The sequence below is a fragment of the Rhinolophus sinicus genome, linkage group LG17 (genome assembly GCF_036562045.2).
Source record: "Rhinolophus sinicus isolate RSC01 linkage group LG17, ASM3656204v1, whole genome shotgun sequence".
Classification (NCBI taxonomy): domain Eukaryota; kingdom Metazoa; phylum Chordata; class Mammalia; order Chiroptera; family Rhinolophidae; genus Rhinolophus; species Rhinolophus sinicus.
In genome coordinates this window covers 958,563-978,692 of record NC_133766.1, presented here as the reverse complement: position 1 = coordinate 978,692, position 20,130 = coordinate 958,563, and the positions used below count along the sequence as shown (strand labels likewise).

The following is a 20,130-nucleotide window of genomic DNA, read 5'->3' as shown; positions in this document are numbered from 1 at the left end:
TATAATGGGAGCATTATATGTAATGCAGTTATTGTAAAGGTTTTAGATAATGTATGTACAGTGCCTGGTATGCAGCACACCGTCAATAAATAACACCGTTTTTGAACATGTATCATCAAGTACGATACCTCGCCCCTAGGTTGGACTGTGCTCTGCCACTCGCTGTGTGACCTTAGAAGAGTCTTACACAGTTCCGCGTTTCCAAAATGCTGTCATAATATTATCAGGATTATCGTAAGGACTGAACGCAGTAGCGCATTTAAAACTGTGCCCCGCGTGTAAAACCATCGAGAAACGATAGCTGTAACTATTCCGTACATTGCAGTGCGAGGGGCTCCTGTTCTTCATGTATAGATGGAGAGAGCGGGACAGCGTGGTCCCTCGTTCTTCCTATCGGTGGCACACTGTGATGACAGGACACGCTCTGCCAAATGGGCCAGCATCCCTGAGGAGAGCAGAGCGTCGTGCAGGGGAGGAAAAGCCAAGAAAGAGGACAGCCACGGAGACGAATTCTGCCACGGCCACACAGCTCTCCTGCAGAAGATGCCCACTCAGTGTGCGACCCCCAGGAAAGGTCAGCCCCCAAAGCCATTCCACAGACGCCCTCAGCCACCAGCTGTCCAGGTCCTGGCTCTCTCCCCTCAGGGCTCATGGACACTCAGCTCTACTCCTGACTCACAAGCTGTCCCCTGGTGCAGCAGGAGAGCGAGAGCTGCCAGGCCCAGGGCAGAACCCCGGGGAAGGAACCAGACTCGACTCGGCAAGTCCATTTCCAGGCGAGCGACGCCCTCTAGCGGCGCGAGCGCCAGGTGCAGGCGACGGGGACAAAAGGCGCGCGAGCCCCAGGGCTGGGGACCAGCCGCCTGCGCAGGGGCTGGAGGCGCCTCTGGACTGAGGGCGGGAGCCCGACCGCTTCCCACCCCCATGAGCGGCTGCATCCCTGACCCCGTGGTTCTCATCCATTCTCAGAAGACGGAGATCGCTTGGTCACTGCGGTGTCACAGACAAGCTGACGAACGCAGTGACAAAGGCCACGTTCGTAGAGTAAACGTGCAGCTTCAGTCTGTGGCCGTGGAAATGGGCATTTTCATAGAAATGCCACCGCGGAAAGTCAGCACCAGGTGGGAGGGGAGGGAAAGGGGGGGTGGGGGGTTGTAACACGTGCCCTGGAGCCTAGACCTTGGGGAGTCAGACCTTTGTCTCCCAGTAAAGTTCCTTCTGGAGGCGTCGCTTTCAGACGTGGAGGGGTCCCCCGTGGGCCCCTCCTTGAGCCCTGGGGCCACTCAGACCTCCGTCCCTGAGCCCTGCCCGCAGCCCCCATTCCTCGCATGCTCCCCCCACAGCGTTCTCCTGGGGGCCGAGCACTTTCCCGAGTTTGTCCCCCGCCACGGATGACGTCATTTGGTGGTTCTTTTGTAAACTTGCCTGCTTTCGTTCCCTGCCCCCCCGATAATGAAGCATTCACCTCATATTTCAGAAAAAAAATGTCTTAACCGTCCATGAGTGTTAAACAGCTTTACACATGTCTACTAGTCTGAAGGGATTCTGGACTAAATTACCAAATTTTGGTTAAATGAATTCTCTCCAGACCAAATATGCACATTCTCCGCTGGGGCTCAAATAGGGACACGTATTAATTAGGGAACGACACTCCCAGGTGCTGCAAACACGTCTGCAAACAAAAATCCGTGTTGCTGTCATCGTCATGTTGAAGTTCAAAAACATTTGGCCACTGACTGTAAATACACCTCCTGGAGGTCTGATCTCTTCGCAACGGGGCTTCGTGGTTATTCAGCAGAAAGGATGGAGGGGACAGAGGCCTGGTGGCAAAGTCGGTCCCCAGAGTCTCCAGTGCTAGAAGGTTTCACTTAGCTGTTAATTGCAAAAGAAACAACTCCTCAGCTTGTCCCAACTGAGGGACTGAGTGGCTAAAATGTACGTGGACGCGCAGGGGAGGAGGGGCCGCCCGGCAGCAGCCCTGAATCCAGAGGCACCCTGGGCTCAGAGTTCCTAGCACACATCCAAGCCTGTGGACATCTCACGTTGGCAGGAGGGGGTCCCTTTCAGGCTCAGACGCTCTGACATGATTGGGTGGGTACGGTAAGTGGCACATAAAATGGTGGGTGGGCTCCAGAAACTTGGGGTGCTCCTGGATCTTCAGTCTTCTAATGGACACGGCACAAGCACAGCAGGACCTGCTGGGACTCCCGCTTGGCCTGTTTGGTCCCTTTCCAGGGATGTCCCCAGGGGAGGATGGGCCCCAGGACGATCCCCAGCAGGGCAAGGGCACGGAAAGTCAATCCACCACCTTCCCATCTTCCCAGCCTTGTCTCAGACAGTCTGGGGACTCCAGGAAAAGATGACATCGAGACAACTTTGAAGGGGAAAGACTCCAAAAGATACCAGGCTCCCAGAGGAGTGGGAAACCGAGATGGAAACATCATGCCGACTGGGCCTCAGTCCCTGACATAATGATTCATTGGTTAATTCAGCAAGTATCTGTGAGCACCTACTATGTGCTAGGCCATCATTGGGGGTTTGTGGGAGAACAAATCTAGTGTTATTTACGCCTAGTGCCGAGTACCAAGTGAGATGCTGCTTATAGTTCAAACAGTGAAAACGAAAGTGGGTGAGTCAGGGCGCTGGGTCACCTGCCTCACCTCACACTCAGTGTGACACTAGACTGTTCGCTGAAGTTCCTTAAAGACAAGTCCCTCAGCTCCGTGGTCTTATATGCCCACTACCTGCGGGTAGGTAGTGCGTCCTCAACAACCGTTTGTTGACCAGGAATGACTCTCTTTGGTGTACCCCAAAATGTCTGTGCACACAGCAGACGCTGGAAACCATACTCTCGTCAGCCACCTGAGCGAGAGCACCTCTGAGGGCCGCACGGTGCTAAGGGAAGTAACACTGAGGTTAGATGCCCTTGCAGGTGAGGACGTGTCGGCTGACAAGCCACACTGGTCTGGGTACCATCCCGCCTATGATGGAAGCCTTTGTCACGCTCACTGATAAAGGACTCAGGCTGGCTTTCCAGAGCACTGGGTCCCTCCAGCGACATCTGTGGGCCGAGCACTGAACCCACCTGCAGAGGTTGCAGAGGGAGCTGCTGACATGTGCTGTCCCCTTGGGCTCCCATGGCCAGGAGCTGCCCTGTGAGAAGTGGTGCAAACCCCAGGGGAAGCGCTCAGGGCCTGCCCTCAGGGGACCTGAGGAGCCTTCTCAGGCTGGGGCCACAGGAGGCTTCTTTCCTTGCACTTGGCCCCTAAGAGAAGCCGTGGCTTAAACCCACTGGCTCTGTGCACGCAGCTCCGAGACCCGCAGACAGGCAGGCGACAGACCAGGGGGACACTGCCAGGACTGATAAAGGACTGGCATCCTCACATCACTGGAGTTACGCGATGTCACCTAGGAGGTCGGCTTGCGTGAAACAAAAAGAGCTTTGGAGTCTGGGTTGGAAAGCACGAAACACATTCTTCCTGGGGAAAACCAGGGGGCGCTGCAGAGTGCCCCCCCATGGGCTCTGCTCACCAGCCGACAAACTTCATAGGGCACGATCAACGTGTTCTGTCTTCAAACGCTCTTCAGGGACCCGTCTTTAAAATGTGGACAATGGGAGGGGGTTAGGCCCTTGTGTTTCTTTTCGCTTTATTTCCTCTCTCTTCTCTTTCACTGTCTTTCTGGAACGGGCTAAGGCATGGCAGTGCCTACTGACAAAGCCCTTGATAAGGATCAGACTCGAAAACCAGTCCCAGACGTCAACGGTCGCCCAAACTAGATTGGAGAGGTGGCTTTACTAGTAATTAACTAACGTTTTTGAACCCCCGTTTTCTTGCCTCAGCTTTTTTTTTGGACCCTCTGTTTGTAAGTCTTCTCAATTTCTCCTTAACAGCTTACAACTATTTTTTACAACTATTTTTTTTCTTTTATATTCCAGCTCCAAGTTGAAAAAGAGAAAGATAAGCAGGAAAGTTCTAACAGTATTCCACTTGGAAATTATAAATGGGAAGGCACCGCAAATCAGCCCTGGGCTGAGAGGAAAGAAAACATTATTGAGATTCTCTAAGTCTGAAGGTGCCACCTGGGAGGAAAAGCTGGGAAGAAACAAACCAGTGTTTCCTTCATGCAGAAGATACTCTCTCCTCGGGAGTCTCAGCAGCCCTGAGCAATTGTACGTAAGCGACTTGACAGGAGGGAAGAAACTACTGAACTGTGAGTCAGGAGACAGGCGTTAGATGTCTGGTTGGTGTGTGACTCTCACCAAACCCATCAGCCTTTCTCAGCCTCTGTGACTTCGGCCAGTCAGGCTCAGACCCCCATGAGGGCGCACAACCAGTGTCAGAGCATCGCTCTCTGGGGTCTCTCCGTGGATACTCCTCAGGAAGACCTCCCAAGAACTTCTGCGTGCTCCTGGGAGCCTACATTTTTACTTTTGCTACATTCTCGGAGCAGGAAAGAAACTCAGGAAGACAAGATATGAGGCAAATGAGCTAACGTGAGTTATCCTTCGGGAGGTGGCCTGCGTTCAAGAAACACTGAGTGCAAGTTCCCGCAGCGGCTCTGTGTTTGCAGAGTGAGGAGTGAGGGACACACACATGACGGGAAGCAGGTCTGCGCTCAGAGGAAGGTGGTGATACGGGAGGACCCTCGGGCTCTGCTGGTCGGCGCTGCACCTTCTCCTGGCTGACCGGCTCCCTAAGTTCCTCTGCTCCACACCCCAGTTTGGTGAGCACCCTAATGTCCCGTTTCCGTGACTCCTTTTCAGGTAAATTACTTATCTCCATTCCCTTAGGATTTTTATGGGGGGGGGGGGTCTTCTTGCTTCATTTGAGAGATATTCTTCTGCATTTTCGTTTTGCTTGACCTCCTATGTTTGTTTATATGAATTAGACAAAATAGCCTTCTTTTCCAGTCTCGGAAAAGTGGCCTGATGTCAAGGGCCTCGGTGTGGGGGTGGCTCGGGCAGGTAGCGGCCGAGCGGGTGCCCTAAGGCATCCTGGCGCTGGCTCCCCCTCCCCCACGGGGCCCAGGTGGCTAGGCCAGGTGTGCGTGGTGCTGCCTCCATCCTGCCTGCTCCCTTTGTTCCGGTGGAAGTGCACCCGCCATCTCGCAGGTAGGTCGGAGCACCCGGTGGATGGCGCCCTGCCCACTGTCCCGAATGGCGCCACCCACAGCTCCTAGCCCCTGCTGGGCTCTGTCGCGTTTGCTGTCACCGTTCACTCACACTGCCTGCCGCCATCTGGCAGGAGTGAAGGCTCTCCGTGGACATGTGGAGGGAGCTCGCTCGTGGGGCCACTGCGCCCTGGGCCTCTGTGGGGTCATTTCCGGGAGGACATGGGGCGGAGAGGGAGCGGCCGGACACCGTCATGCAGAAGGGCCGTAAGGGACGAGCAGTGGTCCGTGGAGCTGGAGCCCCACGCCCTGGGTTGGGAGGCACAGTGCTCCCTGGGGCGCAGGGAGGGCTGCGTTTCCAGAGTGAGCAGTTCCTATGAGGGACAGAGGAGGGCCAGCCAGGCCTAGGACGGAGCGTGTGAGGTGCGGGTGGGGGACGCGGGGTCAGACTAAGGACTTGCAAAGCAGGAAGCCAGGGAGGGCGTTGGCGTGGGGCCTGGGAGTCAGAGGACCAGTCACGGCAGTGACCTACCTGTCCCACCAAGACCTCTGCCGCTTGCCTCGTGACCCCAGGTAGGTGAGTCGTTGGTGTGGAAGTCGGAGGGCCCAGTCCGAGCTCCCACTTTGTTGAGACAAAGCAGCTTTAGCTTAAGGAATCTCCATACTGTTTTCCATAGTGGCTGCACCACCAACGGGGCCCCAGGGTTCCCTTTTCTCCACATCTTCACCAACAAACAAGTTGTTTGTTGATTTGTTGATGGTGCCATTCTGACTGATGTAAGCTGCTGTCTCGCTGGGGTTAATTTGCGTTTCTCTGATGGTGAGCACCTTTTCCTATGTCTGTTGGCTGTGTGTCCTGTTTGGCGAAACGTCTATTCAGATCCTTTGCCCATTTTTTAATTGGGTTGTTTGGTATTAAGTTGAATGAGTTCTTTACATGTTTGGGTGTTAACCCTTTGTTGGATGTTCCATTGCTGAAGCTTTCCCATTCACTAGGTTGTCTTTTCATTTTGCTGATGGTTTCTTTTCCTGCACAAAAACTCTTTGGTTTGATGTAGTCCCACTTGGTTACTTTTTCTTTTACTTCCCTTGCCCAGTGAGACATCTCCAACACAAATACTGCTGACAGTGATGTCAGAGAGCTTACTGCCTGTGTTTTCTTCTAGAAGTTTTATGGTTTTGGTTCTTACATTCGAGTCTTTGCCATTGTGAGTTTATTCTTGTATATGACATAACAAGGTGATCTAGTTTCATTTTCTGCATGTGTCTGTCTAGGTTTCCCAGCACCACATATTGAATAGACTGTCTTTACCCCAGCATACGTCCTTGCCTCCTTTGTCATAGATTAATTGACCATATAGGCATGGGTTTGAAATCTACAGTTTTGAATGTCGGTGGCTGTGGCAGAGCCCGATGGCCACCCAGCAAAACCCATTTCCGTTTTTCTCTCCGGGCTAAAAGCCAGACTCCATTTCCCAGCCTCCCTGGCAGACGGTGGCCATGAGCCCGAGTGCCAGCCACTGAGAGGGCAGAGACTGCGCAGCACTTTAAGGTCTGCTCCACTCATAGCAACCCTCAGGCACCTTCCGTTCGCTTTTTCCTTCTACCTGGCTGATTTGGGGACAGCCCTCAGCGCCCCCAAATGAGAGTGTGGAGAAGGGCCACCCTGGAGGCGTGTTCTGCCACCCTGTGCTGTCAGGTAAAGAAAAAACCTTCAGTTGGGTTTGAGTCATTATACATTACTGTCTGTTTTAGAAATCAGACTCTCTAACCATGGTCTCAGGGATGGTGACACCACTGACAAAGTCTTAATTTGCAAAGGGAATGCTCAGCTGGGGGTTTAGAAAGTGCCAGAACAGTGTGGACCGTCTATTGGGCAGGTGCAGGCACAGAAGATCAGCGCTGAAGAGAAGTGAGCCAGTGGGAATCAGAGGTTTGTTCTTTGCCAAGAGAAGCCTGGTGATACCACAGAGTATGATAATTCTTGGGTGAAGAGAGTCTGAGAGAAGAAGATCAGCCCCGAGAACCGAGTCTTCGATGGGAGCCCTTACCTGAGGTCAGGCCAGAGGCCAGGGACCAGGGAAGGGTGGAGAGGGGCGGGCTGCTGATCCAGGAAAGCAGCAGGGACTGCTCAAGTTTAAAAGCTCATTGCGACCTTGCTTTGTCCCTGATGCACCTTCCGCAGCAAGCCCGGGTGACGGCACCGTGCTGATCCGGGGACACGTCGCAGTGTCAACCAGCCACCACCGCTCAGCGCCTGATTCCCTCTTACCCTCGGGACACCCGCTGACACTCAGGCCAGTTCCTGGAAACCAGGAAGCCGCCAGCACACAGGCGTCTGGGGAGGACGAGCAAGCCCAGGGCCCGGCTCTTGGAGCCCGCTGGCCCTGCCTCTGCTGGCCTTGCATTCGCTCTCGTCTGTGTGGCTCAAACAACGTCTCCACTGATGTTTTTCCTGTGAAATCGTTCAAGTTGCCTGGCTTTCATTGGCATTATGTGGGCACAACCTCAGCGGCAACCCACCGACCAAAAGAACTAGCTCTAACCATGACCTCGAGGTTTGTTCTCTAGCCATCGTTCTACAAAAGGAATAAATAGTAAATTTGGACTTGTTCACAGCTTAAAAGTAAATTCCTAAAAATGGGTGTGGTTTGCTTCTGAGTTCAGGAAGTAAATACAAGTTATTTTGTTGTTGTTAGTAACACTGTGTTTCACCAAAAATAAGACCTAGCCAGACAATCAGCCCTAATGCGTCTTTTGGAGCAAAAATTAATATAAGACCCAGTCTTATTTCACTGTAATATAAGGCCGGCTCTAATATAATATAATGTAATATAATGTAATGTAATGTAATATAATATAATAATACCAGGTCTTATATTAATTTCTGCTCCAAAAGACGCATGAGAGCTGATTGTCCATCTAGGTCTTATTTTCGGGGAAACACAGTATTCATAATTATGTTTGGGGATAGTCCTTAAAGGAAAAAGAAGAAATTTGAAATAACACAACTGTCTTTAAATTAAGTGTCAATGGCACAGAAATTTCAAAAAAGAGATAATTCTGACTGGAGGGTAGAAAATACAAGCATTTCTGGGTTTCACTAGCAGAAAGGTCTTTTGTTGGTCATTTTCATGAGTGGCTAAAGGAGAAACCATCAGGCAGAGAGAAAGTGTGCCCGTCAGCCAGCCCAAAGCGCAGTGACAGCAGCCTGGGACACTCAGCAAACACACGTTGCCCCGCTGGTCCCCGGTCCGCTCCCCACCCAGACAGTGTGTCCCAGGCGTGATCAGCACCACCTGCAACCTGGCTGGGTGGGTGGGGAGTAAAACTGCAAGAAGACAGGACTTCTTTAAGGTCACATCTTCGTGCCACCAAAGCAATGGATGATTGCAAGCCATCTCGTCAACAGAATCGCTCAAGTTAGAGAAGACGGACAAGCCACACTGACCACTGAACAGTGAATTGCGACATACTGTCCTTGGCGACTGACTGCACCGTGTGAAGACAGAGATCCAGGACATACATGGCAGCTTCATGTATTCTCTCCACGGGGCAAATCACCACTTTCCCTCCTTCCTTTTTTCATACGTTATAACTTTTCCCAACTCTCGGTAGACAAAATAACAGTCATGGAAATGACTCAATGATCTTTTTATTTTCTTAGGCTTGTCCAACCTCTGTAGACCCCACTGTAATGCAAATCAAACTTAGGTGGATTGTATGTTATCTACTGAAAAAATTGTTTCAATTAGAAATTTAATTACACCGTCTTGAGGAAATGAAAACGACAGTTTCCTTGAATTTTATATATTGTGGAAACCTCCGCAGCGCTATAAATCTGCTAATTGATTTCTGTACCTGTAACGTTTGATTAGGTGTATTTTATTGTCTTCTCGGTTTTAATTAACCCTGGGCTTGTCAAAATGCTTCCAGCGACAAAGCATATATGATGAAGTGTGATAAACTCTATTAACAGAGCCGGGCTTTTGTCAGTAATTGCTCTCATGCACAAGAGTTATTAGAAATTAGCACCCAGAAAAAAGAAACTGTACTTTTGGTAACAACTTTTATTGGCAGCCATAAATCTGTGGATTGCCCCTATGTGTGGGCGATAAGCAAATGTGAGTGACCACAGGGTCCTATGGGAAATCAATCACACACTAGGTGTCATATAAATATTAAGAGTGACAAAACAGAAAGAATTATGAAGTCTGAGTGATAAGAGCCAACATTATACCAACATCCCTTACTGTCCACATTCACGGACTGGATCCAGAGAGTGGACATAAATGACACGTCCAAGCTTGCCCCACTGCAACTGACCCACAGCCGGGGCCCAATGGGGGTTAGGCAACTGATGTCATAATACATGAATCAACCAATCAGTGACTTTCCCTGGACGATCAGGGTTGGTTTTCATTCCAAAGTCATTTTTCTCATCACTTCCTACAGAGGTGGTCAATACAGGCCCTTCTGTTAGCAATGGAACAAAAAACATTTATGTTCCAGGAGCTGTGCTTCAGAAGCAAAACAGAGGGAAAGAATGATTCGTTTGTCCAGCTGTGACAGCTCACTTCTGTTTGCTTTACAGTCTGACGAGCTAGTCCAATACCAGCAACGACTTCTTGGTTTGAATCTCTATGATAGGGACAGAAGCACTCCCCCAGGAAAGTATCTTATGAAAGCTGTGTTCTACACTGACCTCGTGTTAGAGCCCTGAACACTGGCTGTGGGACATGATTTAACGTAGGGATGACTTTGCCCCATCAGCTGAGACAACGGCCCCTGATGCGTGGATCTTGGGCACAGTCTACAGGTCAGAAATCGAGGCCATGGGGATGCTGGTGTGGGGGGCCCCCTGGCGGTGAATGACCAATCACAGCGAGGAAGATGGCTGCCTATAGCTAGGAGGTTACTCTCTCTTTACTGAATCAAAATTTGCAGGCCACTCTCTGGTGAAATATGCAGTAGGACCTCAAAATTCTCAACCAATGACAGGGTAGTGCAAACTCTACCAACAGGACAACTTTGTTCTTCTTTCTCTCGGGGGGTGTTTACTGAGTGTGTCCTCCGGGGGCAGGTGCTGTGCCAGGCAATCGAGGAGAACAAAGAGGGATTAAAACATTATTTACACTCAAGAACCTTCTTACTCGAAGGGTTAAAACAGATTGGGTAGGAAACAAGTGAATTAATACACACACGTAAAGGTTTAGGAGAGTGCGGGAGAGATCAAAATGCAGTAGGCAGCTAGAGAAGTGTCAAGTATTAGGCCATATTAGGAAGTGATAAGCATGTGTGAATTAAGTGAGAGATTGTTCTTATATGAAGAAAGAGGAAACATGTCATGGGATTGCAGTGTGGCTTTGCAGCATGTTTTCAGTTTTAATAAATAGAAATCGTCAGTGTAATCCAGGCAGAAGTGCTACCTTCCTTATGGCATGGGCAGAGGAGAAATTTTCTAGGCGCCCGAGAGGAGAGGGGTAGGGTTGCTACGATGGGAAAGGTAGGAAGAGGCCTTTCGTGCCAGGCTGGAGTCCGGCCTCGGCCAGTAGAAGCAACACATCTGGTGTAACATCACTGAATGGCTATGCTGTCGCCTGCTCTGTACCCCAAATTCACACTGGCTGGACCCCAAGAACCCTCCTAGACAGAGCCTGGTGTTCCTGTAGTTATAAACCCAGGAGCGAAGGTAGGCAAGTGGTGTTGGGAGGACCGACCGGTCCTGGCAGACGTACCTGGCCTCTGAGTGTGAAGGGCACCTGCCTTGTGGTCCTTGTTGCACAGGCCTACGGAATAGACATGGCTCACCAACACTGACCCCCAGAGAGCGCATGGCAGCTGAGCTAAGGACCGGCAAGGAGGGAAACAGGTTATCCAACATGAGAAAACGCCAGGAAGCACCCAGCACACACTCCTTCCTGGTAAAGAACACTTGCAGGAGTGAGATGGCCACTTGAACGTAATTGGAAAATGATAGTAATAATACTGTGAGCACTGAAGGAACTTTCTAGAACTTGAAGTATAAGTTTTGAATTTTGAAATTCTGTAAATGCAGCCTAAGAATTCTGTGTCCCGCCATGACCGCACTCATCTCTCTGTCAGGATAAGAGGAATGTACACAAGAATTTAATAGAAAACACGCCACCCACGCGCCCTACCTGAGAAGATTCACGTAAAGGACTTTAAACAATGAATAAATCCCACGGAAGTGCGGGGTGAAACTCGCAATGTGTGCAGTTGGATCCAAAAGCTGACGACAGGCCCGTATCACTGTGAAGCGAAAATTCTAGAACAGACGGCACAGGCTGCCAGGAAAACCCTAGATATCATTTGAAATTAAAGGTATGAAACTGCCTCAGCATCAACGCCTGGACGTTGTAGATCTAGGAGATGGATGAGTGAATTATAAAAATACTACTTATTGGGAAAGAGAAACAATGGTCTGTAGATATCATTGTGTTGGGGAAGGGGAATCAGAGTGTCTGTGAAAAGGGAAGGCGGTGCCATTTTGTTTTCAAATTAGTAAAGGAACACACTCCACAAGTAACTGTAGGAATGTATTAAATATTTGTTGAAGTAATAAATTGCACGTGTTGAGAAAAACACCATGGGTCAAAGAGAAAATTATTTTAGAACTAACAAACAAGAGAAAAAGTGAATAGATCATAATTATTTTGACTCAACGAGCACACAAAAAAATGAAACGCTAAGGTAGAGTGGAAAGATTAAAATCAAGTATATACTGTTTTCATAAATGTGACTATGCCAGATTCTCTCATCGAAGTAACAAAGACTGAGTCTTCTTTTAGTTTCTTTAGAAAACAATCTCAAAGAGGAAAAAGCAGAGCTCAGCCACGTGTCATTTAGACCTTGTTACTCACCGGCATCTGTGAGCCTGTGGGAAACGCAGAGTCCCAGGTCCCACCCCAGCCCCGCTCAACAAAGCCAGTTAAAGGAGGTCCTGTGTGATTCCTGTGCACATGAAAGCCTGAGAAACAGCATTTTACAAGATACACACAAAACAAATCTACCAGAAAACATTGACAATAGATGGGCAGAGGTACCAGACAAATGCAAACACGCAAAGGTTGGTGTGAGTATCAGACAAGCAGGTACTTAGCGGAAATACATAGATCAAAGAGGAAGGTGAATGTCGGGTTTTTTTAAATCCCCATTTATTATTTTTATGAGACCTCGGGCTCACTAAAGGGTATTATTTGTAATTCCTGGCTCGTGATACAGTCTCGTGATTGGTTCTTTCATAGCCTACTTTTATTTAATTAGTTATCCATTTTGTTCATTATTTTTAATGATGTTACAAACATCTGAGAAACCCCACCCCAAACAACTGGTAGGAAAGCAGCAATGGCCCGCGTCCACCCCTGTGGTCCCTCCGTCTCCCCCCACCCACGTCCCCACCAGCGAGAAGTATCACCAAGGCTGGAATTACCACACACACCTGCTTCCCTTTTCATGTACTGTCCATCCGTCTATAGGTCTGCATCCACACTCGCACACGCATTCTCTATTGTATGCAGAGAAAGTCCATGTGTGAAACCTTTGGGGATTTACTTTTTCACTGGCATTGCCAAGATTCGTCCATTTGGTTGTAGCCTTGAAGTTCATCTGCTTGGACTTTTGTGGAATATCCCACTGAACCGTAGTCCACCTTCCACTGCTCTCACTGAGGACGTTTGGGATTTCGTAGGCGTAGGTTTGTTGGCCAGTGCCGCTGGGAGCGCTCCTGGGCCTGCTTCTGTGCAGATACAGCAGGAGTGTCCCCTGGGTGTGTCCACGTAGACACACGGTCCACGGCCATGTGACTTTACAAGACGGCAGTGCACGTTTTTCCCAGGTAGAGAGTAAGGAACTCTGGGTAAGGGACCTTCCTGCCCACGTCCTGTCTCACACTTGACCTTGTAGGCTTTAAACAGTTTGTCTATCGAGTGGGGAAGCCATTGTGATGTTGGTTTGCATTTGCCAAGTCACAATGGTGACAGACTTTTCTCCATGTCAGTAACAAAGGTAACATTACACGGTGGCTGTATTTCCTTAAAGCCAGAAATGACAGAAATGCCTGTTATCACCAGTTACACAGCATTCTGGGATTGATAGCTAATTCAAGAGATCCAACCAACCACTATGAAAACAGCTATTAGAACTAAGAATTTAGGAAGCGACTGGATACGAGGTTAATATTAAACAGCTTTCTTTGACCTCACAAATCAGGTAGAAACTGTCATTGAAAAGGGGATCCCACTCTCACCTCTCAGCAGCGAGAGTACAAAGCACCCAGACATGAATATGTGAGGAAATGTGTAGGGTTAACGAGGAACGGAACACAGGGTCCTGGCATATTTCAGTAATTCTAACGTTTATGCTTAGTTGTGTTGGTGTTTCCTTTTATGAACGATGCAAGACAGAAATTTAGCTTTTGTCTCCTCAAAATATGTGGGTGGCCTCTGGCATCGACACTCCCCATTGCCCGTTATGCTGAAACATTGCATCGATCACCTAAAACATTCCTGTATTGGAGTATTTTTTTCTAGGCTAGTTATGCCATGCCACTGAGCTGATCTATTTGCACATTGCTGAGCTGATACCGGTTGGTGCAAAAGTAATTGCGGTTTAAAAGTTTAAAAATAATTGCAAAAATTGCAATTACTTTTGTACCAACCGAATATATTCATTTTTAAGAGAAAAACATATTTGCCAGAGTATTCCAACCTACAAGTTAATAACTCCTAGTGTAAAACATTTAAAAAAAAATGACTTGGAGAACCGTTAAACAGACTTCAGAATTTTGGACCCAGGTGGCCTTCTGCATTTGAGAAATCCTGTGCACAGGAGTCTGACTCCTTCAGGCTCCTTCGCTGTCAGCATGCCTCCGCCCCCCCACCTCGCTTTTGAAACTGTTATTAAATATAATGCGAAGTTGGTGAAGTTGGTCGTAACAGAAAGTTCCCACTTTCTATGTTCACTGACCTAGTTTGGAGCCCAGCAAGTTGCTCAGCTTTTAAAAAACTGGTGACGCTCTCCAGGGGGTTTTAAACTCCGGTGCCAGGTGCTACTCCTCCCAGGAAGGCTGGGCTCAGCACTTCCAGGGTATTGAAGCTCTGCCCTAGGCTGAGGCTAGCAGTTCTGCCAGAGTGTCCCCACGGTGGCCACGGGTCCCACCAGGAGAGCGAAGAGCCTTGCTTACTTAATTTTGAGTTGCTTTAGAAAGCACACACACACACACACACACACACACACACACACACACATTTCAGGAAGCACTTATGAGAATTCATTTGTTCACCTGATAACTATCTCATTGTGTAAATGTATGGGCATCATCTTCCTGTTGCCAAGGAGACAACTGTCCCACAGACAAGGCACACGAGGACAGGAAAGCCTCCTCGTGTGGCTCTTGTGGGAACTTTTCCTATTTTGACCAAGGATTTCAAAAAACTTCCATAGAACTGACAGGTATAATCTGGCATTCAGAAACGTTCCAGAGCTCAGAATAGGACCGAGCGAGGGTGCATTGAAAAGTGGGGAACCAGGCACAGTTTTTAAGTTGCTACTGTGAAGTGAGTCACTACGTCAGTGGGTCACTGTGTTAGCTAATGGCCTCCGGATTTTATTTTCAAAGTGGCTGATATGGAAAAAAGACTGTAAAAGTTGTACACACGTCTTGTCTTCAGGAACTAAATCTAGTTTTTTCCAGAAATGTATTTCAAGGAATAGTTGAATTGACCACCAACGATTTCTGAGAGAGGGAGGGGAACCATCAGTGTACTTTTGGCCAAAGTCCAGTCATACAGAGGAGAGTTGGGACTGGCCCAGGACCACAGCCTTTTGGGGACTGGCAGGACCCAGTGACATTTGTTCTCAGTCAGACTGTGGCCCGTCCATCTGGCAGCAGTTGGTCCCTGGTTCTGGGAAAACTAAACTGACCAAGAAAATGATCTGACGTAATTAGCCTGATCATTCTGTACTATCTGGTCAGGGAGGGGGGCCTGATACGGGTCACTGTCCATCAGACAAAGACCTTAGCCATCCAGGTACGGGTGCGAAAGTAACAGGAAAGAATTCAGTTTGAGAAACGTCGACAGACTGTGTGTTATGTGCAGGGACCGTGTGTGGTGCACAATTGTAAGGATCTGACCCCAGCCATCGGAAGTTGGCAGTCACGTGGGAAAGACAGACAAACTTGTAAAGAGATAACGTAATGTGACCGACAGAATAAGACAAAAAACAAAAAACATGTCATCGCTTCTCCATATTGTTTTCCATATGAAGACACGAGGCGAACCGGACAAAAGGGAGGCAGGAGGGCCTCAGAGTCACATGGCAAGTGACAAGAATACAGGCGGGGCAGGCGTGGAGAATTGGGGACATTTTCATAATTATCATAATGTACATGGACAAAAGTTGAACGTATTTCTGAGTGGTAGAATTACTGGTGATTTTTAGTTTTTTATCTTTTCCCATTTTTCATTTTCTACAAGCAGATAAAAATGAATATTTAAAAATAGACATCTAGCTTTCTAGCATCTAGTGACAATGGGACCACAGAGGAAGGCCTTTGGCACCATGGCGGGGGGGAGGACAGAGGCGTCGGAGGGGGTGACATTTGAACTGGAGGCTGGAGGTGGACTTGGCTCAGCATGGGCAGGTGAGGGTGTCCCTGGCGGGAGAGGGGGTAACGCTGGGGGCGGGAGTGAGGAGGGACCCGGGGGGCAGGTGGGGCCCCAAGGGGCTGGTATTTCATGGCCTGAAGTGAGCTGTGAAAATGCACAGCAGCCCTCACCAACTCGGAGCTGGAGAACTTAGAAAGCGGTTCTCTTTTAAGGCTGGACAAATACTCGGTTTGGTCACGTGGACACTGGTGTTGAAGAGGGGGGGTTTGCTGAGCTGAGGTCAGAGCTGGGGGGGCGCTGACAGTCCCTGGCCCCCTGCAGCAGCGACCCCCTCCACTTTTCAAAGCAGAGAGAAGTGGGCGACCGGCTGTGGAGGGTTGGTTTGTAGGGCAGGACTGGTCAGCACCTGCTGATCAGATGTGGGGCTTTCAAACCGCAGTACAGCCGTCGCGGTGCTCGTGACCGTCGTCTGTGTGACGTGTTTTCCAGTGAAATGCTTAATTAAATGCCCAAGTATTTGAGTTCCTAGAGCCAACCAATCAGCTTGTTGTCTCTGACTCAGCAAAGGGCCCATCTTGTTCCCAGTGTTTTGTAGCCTGAGGCCCCTCATACAGGTAACAGACCCCTGAAAATTGAGTTCGCGGCCTCGCGGTGCTACCAGACGTGAGTGAGGAGGGGGCTGAGACCAGGCCCCAGCCTCGCAGACGCCACCGCTCAGTGCACTCTCAACCCTTCCCTTCTGCAGGAGGCCACGTAACGAACGCTTTTTCCCCTTGAGTCTCTTGTTTTGTTTGTTTGTTTATGCATTTATTTATTTAAAACGATTCGTTTCATTTTTCAATTGCAGTTGACGTACAATATTGTATTAGTTTCAGGCTCCAACATGTTGACTAGACAGTGGTTACTTCCAAACAAGTAACGTTTCTCTTACGTGTAACAGCAATTGTCGCAAGAAACGCTCTCTTCCTGCTCTAACTTTCTGTGGCTTTGTGTGATTGTGGGTGGACAGAATTGAGGAAAATGGTATTTTTTCTTTAATGAGGAATTAATTTTAATTAGGATTGCTAGACTTAGCAACTGAAAATTACAGGATGCCCAGTTAGATTTCAGTTTCACATAATTAGCAAATATAAATATGGGACATATTTGACTAAAAAATTGCTCCCTGTTTATCTGAAATTCAGATTTCGCTGGGCAATCCTGTATTTTATCTGCCAACTGTAACTTCAAGTTTTTGCTAGGATGGCGAAGGCCCTTCCTTAGAGAAACCACAGGACGGCTGATGTGTGAGGTGACACGTCTGGGTCACCCACAGTCATGGCGAACCCCTGCTCTCCTGAGCGTGGTGGGATTCTCTCATGAGAACACCCTACCTGCTGTGTTCGGGCACGTCACGTGATGGACGTCATTACCTTCCAGGTGGTTCCACTCGATCGTATGTAGCTTACCCAGAGAGAAATCAACTTGTTCAGGAAAACCTGCAAATTATCTCATCTGCTCATCTGAGAGCCAACAGATGAGCAGCTACCCCGTCAAAATGCACAACGATGTTGGAGTTGAAAAAAGTATAGAGACTTTGTGAAAACACAACAGTATGAACTGCACGTGAAAATGTTCGCTTTCAGGACCATAACCAAGGGAAGGCCCGTATCTCAGCAAGAACAACCACAAAATAAAGTGTGGACAGTCCTCTTCGAGTCCTTCTCGTTAAGACAGTTGGGGGAAACTCTTCAGCTTGGGTGTGACCGAGAGGGAAACAACAGCCACAGAGCCCAGTCCATGGTGGCCTGGCTTCCTGTCCCGACTGGTCACTAACAGAAACGGCCAACAGCAAACGCTACCCAGTGTAAAGATGGATGCAGTGATCTCACCACATTTCCGTGTTCCTTTAAGAACCGTATTCTATTCCCGAAACACACAAGACTGCTCCATCAGGAGCATAATGCACGTCCCCATCCCCGTGCCATCTCACAAAAGAAGACTCTACAATACAATAGAGGCCCTTCTGTCGCCCCCTCGACGACCAGCTCTCACTGTGCTCAGGGAACCCAGGGAACTGGCACCCTGAAATGGACGTCTGATCCGGCCCCTGTGCGGCTGGGACCTACGAGGCTGGTTTTCCCTTAGCCCAGGCCCTGTGACGGTGGGTGGGACGCCCTCCCGCCACCATGCAAATCCCTGTTATAGGCAACGCCAGGGGAACGGCAAGAACCTTGTGCACGCAAGAGTAGTTGAGTGCACTTTAAAAAATTCAAATTCATTACCATGAAAATGAGCCTCTTCCCTGTCACCGCCAGCAGTTCTGACATTCAATTGACTGATCAGCAGACCTGTGCTTTATTGTAGGCGACATCCTGCTTTCCTCTTTGATCTGATTCCCCCCGATTTAATAGACAATTATAGGCTCTTTGAATCCCTAAGGTTCAGAGACAGCAAGTAATCACCAGTGGAAGTTTTAGCATAAAGTCGCCCCAAATGAGTTCAGTTAAATTATGCGATACTAAGTAACGGTGTTTTTCATGTTAACCAAGGACAGGAATCCAAAAGCCCAAACAGTCTTTAAACTGCCTCAAATTCATCCTGACAACTGCCTGTTAAACTTCTGACCTGTGTGTGAAAACCTGCACACCACCTACCAAAGGGGCACACACACGATTGCAAACTTCTGTTCTGAGGACAGTAAATAAATTATTTCTTTAAGATCATATGGCAGATCTATAATTAATTAAACCCACCATGATATTACGGCACAATAATTCCACTTTTCTAAAAAGGTAAATGGAATTTGCCAATCTGGTATTTGGAAGAATGCTATGCCCAAAATCAATTCCTTTAGTTTCTAGAGAATAGAAACTAGAGGCAATCTCATTTTAATTATATCTCTGTATTGCTAACAAAGGAATGATTTATGCAATTAAATTAACTGGCTAGAAAATTATTCTCAGCTGGGCTGTCCTAATTCTTGGCTTCCTGAATTGCAAGCTCTCACACTTCTCTGTGTAGATTAATTTTTCTGATATGCAAACAATGACTCTTGTGTTCACCTTTTCTTTTTTTCTTTTCTTTTTTTTTTTTTTAATTCAGAAGTCCCTCTTTCTTCTTGCCAGCGACATGAGTAATATTTGTTGAACTGCTGGGCTTAGACTAGTTTTTTTTTTTTTTTTCAATGTTAAAAAGATGAAAAAGATCTTTTCTTTCCAATCTCATTATTTCAGAACAGAGCGAGGTTTGAGGGGCTCTTATCTGCGCTTCTGGAACGGCAGCACAGACATGGAAAAATTGCAAAAGTGTCAAAGGCTGAAAATCTGAAATGGCTTTCAGCAGCCCCAGAAGTTGTAAATGAGCAAATGCTTTTCGGCCCATCTTTCTTCCTTGCTTCCCTCTGTCCCTTTGCCCTGCCTCCACCCATCCTGGGCCCTCTGTCTGCCCCAATTATTTCTGACTCAGTGCCACCAGGTAAATGGTGTGCTGTAATATCACCAGCCACAGTCGGGTTGGTGGGGTGACCTCAGGGGCAGAGACTGAGGAGCCTGGGGCAGGGGACACGGGGAGGGTGGGCTCCCCAGGGATTCAGACAGCCCCTCTGTCCTAAAGTCACTGATGATACAAGAGGCAATTTCCCGTAGGAATTCTTATGAAATGAGATCCATGTTTGCACTGGTGGATAAAAGATGGAAGGATGGCAGTCCTGGGACCTATATTAATTCAGATTAATTATCCTGTTTATTTTGTTATGCCTTCTTTTAGGATACTGTGTTTCCCTGAAAAGAAGACCTAGCTGGACGGTCAGCTCTAGTGCATCTTTTGGAGCAAAAATTAAAATAAGACCGGGTATTGTTATATTATTATATTACCCAGTCTTATATTAAAATAAGACCGGGTCTTATATTCAAATAAGACCATGTCTTATATTAATTTTTGCTCCAAAAGACACATTAGAGCTGATCGTCCGGCGAGGTCTTATTTTCGGGGAAACACGGTAAGTCCTTTCTGACACTTTTGAGCTGCTGTCACTGTCAACGTTTCATCTTTTCAGTTTCCAGGCCTGAAGCTTGTTGTACAGGCTGTGCTACGCCCCCTGGTGGCAATCCGGACAGGACGCCGAGAAGTGTCTGTCAATCAAAGGGACAGCGCTAACTTAATTGAAATGGGTGGCAGGCCCTGAATTTGAAATGGAATTGCATATAAAACGTTTCGGGTCTTTCTAAAAATAGGAAGGGATCCGTTAAACTAAAACCAGACGCATTAACTTCAGCCTGCAAGGTGCATATTTCAATTTCCCCTGCTTTGTCATAAAATGGATTAGCTCCTTGAAATATGTCAGTTGAACTTGAAATTAAATATTTGCCCTACATACAGCTGAGCAGCCGGACCCCTAAAGGTAACT

The 20,130-nt window shown here is 48.3% G+C and overlaps 1 long non-coding RNA gene across 2 annotated transcripts in view; it reads left to right on the top strand.

Annotated features, from left to right (window-relative positions):
- The window catches only part of LOC141569347 (uncharacterized), a 447,021-nt gene extending 442,262 nt beyond the window's left edge, over nt 1–4,759 (top strand). The window contains exons 7-8 of one of the 2 annotated variants that reach the window (XR_012492885.1): nt 3,938–4,495; nt 4,573–4,759. This is a non-coding gene — a long non-coding RNA (uncharacterized LOC141569347). Of the gene's footprint in view, nt 1–3,937 lie in introns of both variants that reach the window. The other variant, XR_012492884.1, reaches the window with a different exon arrangement.
- Nucleotides 4,760–20,130: the final 15,371 nt, after the last annotated feature.